The sequence below is a fragment of the Carcharhinus amblyrhynchos genome, chromosome 33, assembly GCF_965287045.1.
Source record: "Carcharhinus amblyrhynchos chromosome 33, sCarAmb.v2.hapA, whole genome shotgun sequence".
NCBI classification, from domain to species: domain Eukaryota; kingdom Metazoa; phylum Chordata; class Chondrichthyes; order Carcharhiniformes; family Carcharhinidae; genus Carcharhinus; species Carcharhinus amblyrhynchos.
In genome coordinates, this window is record NC_137356.1 from 2,905,633 (window position 1) to 2,911,945 (window position 6,313).

The window sequence follows — 6,313 nt, forward strand, 5'->3', positions numbered from 1 at the left end:
CGAGCGAAGCCCAATCCACCACACAAACCAGCCTCCCATTCATTCATACCGTCTATACTTCCCGCTGCCTCGGCAAAGCAGACAGCATAATCAAGGATCCCACACACCCCAGACATTCTCTCTTCCACCTTTTCCTGTCGGGAAAAAGATACCAAAGTCTGAGATCATGTACTAACTGACTCAAGAACAACTTCTTTTGAATGGACCTACCTCACATTATGTTGCTCTTTTTCTACACCCTATCTAAGACTGTAACACTACATTCTGCCCCCTCTCCTTTCCTTCTCTATGAATGGTATACTTTGTCTTTATAATGAGCAAACAGTACTTTTCACTGTATACTAATACATGTGACAACAATAAATCAAATCAAACCCCGTTAATTTCTTTCTGGATTTTATAAGGTCACCTCTCATTCTTCTAAACTCCAATGGATACAGGTTTAACCTTTCCTCATCATCCCAGGAATTAATCGCACAAACCTTTTCTTAGCTGCTTTTGAAGCAATTATATTCTTCCTTAAATAAAGAGACCAAAACCGCATACAGTACTCCAGATGTGGTCTCAGGAAAGCCCTGTACAGCTGCAGTAAAACTTCCCAACTTGTATATTCCATTCCCCTTGTAATAAACACGGGCAATCCATTTACCTTCCTAATCACTCTCTGTACCTGCACGCGAACATTTTGTGATTCATTTAATTGAAAATGAAAGTAAGATAACGCTGTGTTCTCAGCAGAATGACATATTATGTGGACAATTTCCTGAGTGAATGAAAATCGGGTGTTTGTAAGCTGCTCGCCAACTCATGAGTCTCACCAACCACTGTGGACAAACAGAAAGGGCCAACCTGTGACTGACACTTGTCTGTTTTCCCCCGACATGTTACTCAGTAAATGCTGCTATCTTTATAAACAGAATCGTGATCGGATTTACTGAGTGTAATGCCACTGCCAGGAACTTCCAGTCTCAACAGGGACAGACAATCCTGGAAATATTTCAGTCGTTTCGTTTCACTCGGGATGACATCAAAGTCTGATCATCATTCACAGTGATGGCTAATTCTTTGCTCGTAATCAATATTACTCAAATTTTTAAATCCCATTTGGAGGCAGACACCCCTATTGTGGGGGGAAGTGGGGTACAGCCCCACTACAGTCCAGTTTTCACACAGAACTCTATTTAATGAGTGTCAGCAGCTTGTACCATCTGGAGCAGCAGATATCAAATGCAGGCAGCATCAACAAACATACACATCCCACAGGCCGAGGGGTGGTGTTGATGGAATGTTAACAGCAGGAGACCTGTAAGATTTTCCTCTGTAGATCAATAACACTGGAGCCAATTGTACCAGCCTGTTGTCACACCAGGGAGATTGTCTGAATACTGGGCTTCCTCCTGACTCAATTTCACACTTGTCATTGTCAGCTCAACCTGCAGAGAGGAAACAACCAGTTAGTCAGTGAGATGAAGGCAAAACTCTGTGGATGCTGGAGTCTGAAGCAGAAACAGAAAATGCTGGAAAATCTCAGCAGGTCTGACAGCAGCTGTGGAGAGAGAATCGAGCCAACGTTTCGAGTCTGGGTGACCCTTTATCAGTTAGTCCTTTAGAGAACCTCAGTCTGATTCCCAAGGTCACGAGAGTGTGATAGGAATATGAAAATGTGAAAAGAATCAGATGAAAGAAACTTTTTATATCGGACACTTTTGACAGTTTGGGAGCCCAGAGGGAAGCAAAGCAAAGTGTTAGATTTGGTTTATTATTATCACATGTTGGCATATAGTGAAAAGTATTGTTTCTTGCGTACTATACAAAGCATACCGTGCATAGAGTACATAGGGGAGAAGGAGACGAGAGAGTGCAGAATGGAATCTTACAGTCATAGCTCGGGTATAGAAAAAGATCAGCTTAATATAAGGTAGGTCCATTCAAAAGTCTGACACAACAGGGACGAAACTGTCTTAAGTTGGTTGGAATGTGTCCTCAGTCTTTAGTATCTTTTTCCCGACAGAAAAAGCTGGAATAGAGAATGTCCGGGGTGAAGAGGTGCGTGGGATCCTTGATAGTGCTGGCTGCTTTTCCGAGGCAGCGGGAAGTGTGGACAGAGTCAGTGGTTGGGAGCCTGGTTTGTGTGATGGGTTGGGCTACATTCACAACCCTTTGTAGTTTCTTGCAGTCTTGGTTAGAGCAGGAGCCCATCCCAAGCTGTGATACATCCTGTGGTACGGGCTGTGACAAAGAAATTCACTTCATAACCCCTTTTTATTTAGGGGTGGCACAGTGGTTAGCACTGCTGCCTCACAGTTCCAGGGACCTGGGTTCCATTCTGGCCTTGGGTGACTGTGCGGAGTCTGCACCTTCTCCCTGTGTCTGCGTGGGTTTCCTCCGGGTACTGTGCTTTCCTCCCACGGTCTAAAAGATGTACTGGTTAGGGTGCATTGGCCGTGCTAGATTCTTCCTCAGTGTACCTGAACAGGCACTGGATTGTGACAACTAGGGGATTTTCACAGTAACTTCATTGCGATGTTAATGTAAACCTACCGGTGACAATAATAAATAAAACTTTAAGAAATTTTATTGATCTGCAAACAGGTTTTACATTTTAAGTAAAAACATATAAACAGGAGTGAGTTGAAAAGTCTTGCAGCTTTTTGAAAGTCACTTTATCCTTAGGGAAATTTACAATAAGTATGACGGAGGTCACTTTCACCCAGTTTCAATTGGTGGTTAAGCCTGGACTGATTACTGCTGGAACACTGAGAAACAATAATGATTGAAAACGCTCTTAATTCCAATTCATTCCTCCAAAAATGTAGCAATCAATTTGGGAGAAGTGTAAAGAGGAAACCAGGAAACCAGCTCATTATCACAAGTGTCAGTTTGGGACTCTGTTTCTGGGTGTGCGGATTCCTCCTGCATTAAACTCTCTCCTTCGATCTGATACTTCTTGGACCTTTTTGCTAATTGACTGGAAAATGATTTATTGATAATCCTGAGAGTAATGATGGGAGGGTTGTCAATGACACAAGAGTCACCACACATCATTGAGACAGAGTGCTCCAGCCGTTACTGCGAGTGAAATTATTGTAAAACAAAAAGCCCAGGACAACACTGCGGATCTTTTAGCGAATGGTGATCGCTTAAAATCATCACTAAACCTGTTACCCGCTTTATCATAAATGTGTTATTGTATGATCGACAATTTAAAATGTTTTTAGAATCTGTAAAGTGGAAGTTCATGTTCTATAACATATTTTAATTTATTCTCTCATGGGATGTGGTTCTCGCTGGCTAGGCCAGCATTTATTCCCGTCCCTGATTGCCCCTTGAGAAGGTGGTGGTGAGCTGCAGTCCATGTGGTGTAGGTACAGCCACAGTGCTGTCAGGGAGGGAGTCCCAGGATTTTGACCCAGAGACAGTGAAGGAACAGACGATATATTTCCAATTCAGGATGGCGAGTGACTCGGAGGGGAGCTTGCTGGTGGTGGTGCTGCCATGGCTGGGCTTTCACAGCCTTGCTCATCCTGAAAGTGTAAAACCCCACCCAAGGTTAATGGATCTTTACATGGTCCTCCCCTCACCCGCTCCGATTCCCGTGTGGGCGGAACAGTAAAATTCCAGCCCATGTGTCTGTTGCCCTTGTCCTTTTAGGTGGTAGCAGTCGTGGGTGTGTTTCCCAAACCTTGATTTATGAGGTCCAATATTAACAATAATCCCACAAAAAATTCCTTAAAGTGAAACAAAACTAGGATTCATGCATCACAGCACATGTTCACACAGTTCAGGACTCAGTCATATGACAGGTTGAGTGTGGTAGGTTTCACCAACACAGCATATATAGACAAAGACATAATTGCTGGAATGATCATTCTCTTGCAGATGTGTCTGTCTATATATACCATGTTTGTGAAACCTACCTCTCCACCCACCTGATGAAGGAGCAGCATTCCGAATGCTTATGATTCCAAATAAACCTATTGGACCTTAACCTGGTGTTGTGAGACTTCTTACAGTGCCCACCCCAGTCCAACATCAGCATCTCCACATTCTGTCTCAAAGAGACGATACCATATACACAACTTCCTTCCACCTTTAACATCCTTATACAATCTTCAAAATTCTAAATAAACATGATATGCACAAGTCAGACAGTTGTATATTGATATAGCAATTGTTCAATGAATGGATCTTGAGGATTGCATTTAACATAACATTTCTTCTAGAAAGTTTTCGCTATATATAGTTCCGAATATGGTTGTGCATGGAGATTCTTCCACCCAGGCTTGCTGCTTTCCGAGTTCTGTCCTAGCCTCTACACTGACCAAGGAATCCATACTTTACTCTGAAGACAGTGTCACTCTCCAATCCACCATTGATCCTTTACTCTGTCAAGCAACTCACTTGCTGGAAGTGTGATCACAATACAACACAGATTTACATTGTGACAGTTCTCACACGATCTCCGTTTGTCACTTGTAAAGGGAATGGTTGCGATATTCTATTTCTGGTACTTGGGTCATGTGATAAGGTTCCTTCTTCTCCTTGTGTTTCTATTCGACATGTTTTCCATCGATCATTTTCTCACATTGGCTCTTGTTAGTTGTCTCCATTTCAGCTATCTTGTTCCAGCCGTAATCTCAGTTTCCTTCTCTGCCTGAATTGCTGCTTTGTCCAGTTCTCTCCGGCACATCTTCTTCAACTCAGTGGCTCATTTTCTAATCTCTTCCTTCCATCTTCTGCATCAAACAATCTTCTGCAAGGACATGAATAATATTGCTTTTGCAACCCATTCAGTTTATCCCTTTCTGAATTTCTGCCAGAGTGAATCTATCATTCTCTTCCAACAACATTTGATAACAATCCCTGCCTTCTCTTGCTTTGCATGTATTTCAGAGAACTGTCCTGTTCCTTTTGTTGTCATTGCAATGAGCTCTCCTTCTACATTCATCATGTCTCCCTTTGTCTTGTTATATTTATTAGACACATTTCCTGAATTGCTAACTTGTTCCAACAGTTTGATTTAACTTGATTTGATTTGATTTGATTTATTATTGTCACACGTATTAACATACAGTGAAAAGTATTGTTTCTTGTGCATTATACAGACAAAACATACCATTCACAGAGAAGGAAATGAGAGGGTGCAGGATGTAGTGTTACACTCACAGCGAGGGTGTAGAGAAAGATCAACTTAGTGCAAGTAGGTCCATTCAAAAGTCTGACGGCAGCAGGGAAGAAGCTGTTCTTGAGTCAGTTGGTACGTGACCTCAGATTTTTGTATCTTTTTCCTGATGGAAGAAGGTGGAAGGTGTGTTTTTAAAAATTAATTTACAGGATGTGGACCTTGCTGGCTGGGCCATCCCTCATTGTCCCTTGAGAGGCGGTGAGCTGTCTTTTTGAACCATTGGAGTCGATGTGGTTTAGGTACACCACAGTGCTGTTAGTGAGACAGAGTTCCAGGATTTTAATCCGGTGACATGAAGGAATGGCAATATATTTCCAAAATTGGGATGGTGAGTGGCTTGGAAGGTGGTGTTCCCATGTATCTGCTGCCCTTGTCCTTCTAGTTGATAGTGGCCATGGGTTTGGAAGGTGCTGCCTAAGGGGCCTTGGTGAGTTGCTGCAGTGAATCTTGTAGATGGTGCACACGGCTGCCACTGTTTACCCGGTGGTGAAGGGAGTGTTTGTGAATGGGGAGTCAATCAAGTGGGGCTGCTTTGTCCTGGGTGGTGTTGAGCTTCCTGAGTGTTTGTTGGAGCTTCATTCATCCAGGCAAGTGGGGAGTATTCCATCACACTCCTGACTCGTACCTTGTAGATGGTGGACACAATAAGAAGTCTCACAATACAGGTTAAAGTCCAACAAGTTTATTTGGTATCACAGCTTTTACAGATGCCCCATAGAAAGCATTCTTTCTGGTTGTATCACAGTTTGGTATGGGCTTCTGCTCTGACCAAGACCAGAAAAAACTACAAAAGGTCATGAGTGTAGCCCAATCCATCACACAAACCAGCCTCCCATCCATTGACTCTGTCTATACTTCCCGTTGCCTCGGCAGAGCAGCCAGTATAATTAAGGACCCCACGCACCCCAGACATTCTCTCTTCCACCTTCTTCCATCGGGAAAAAGATACAAAAGTCTGAGATCACGTTCCAACTAAGAACAAGCTCCTTCCCCTGCTGTCAGACTTTTGAATGGACTTACCTCGCATTAAGTTGATCTTTCTCTACACCCTAGCTATGACTGTAACACTACACTCTGCACTGTCTCATTTCCTTCTCTATGAACGGTATGTTTGTCTGTATAGTCCGC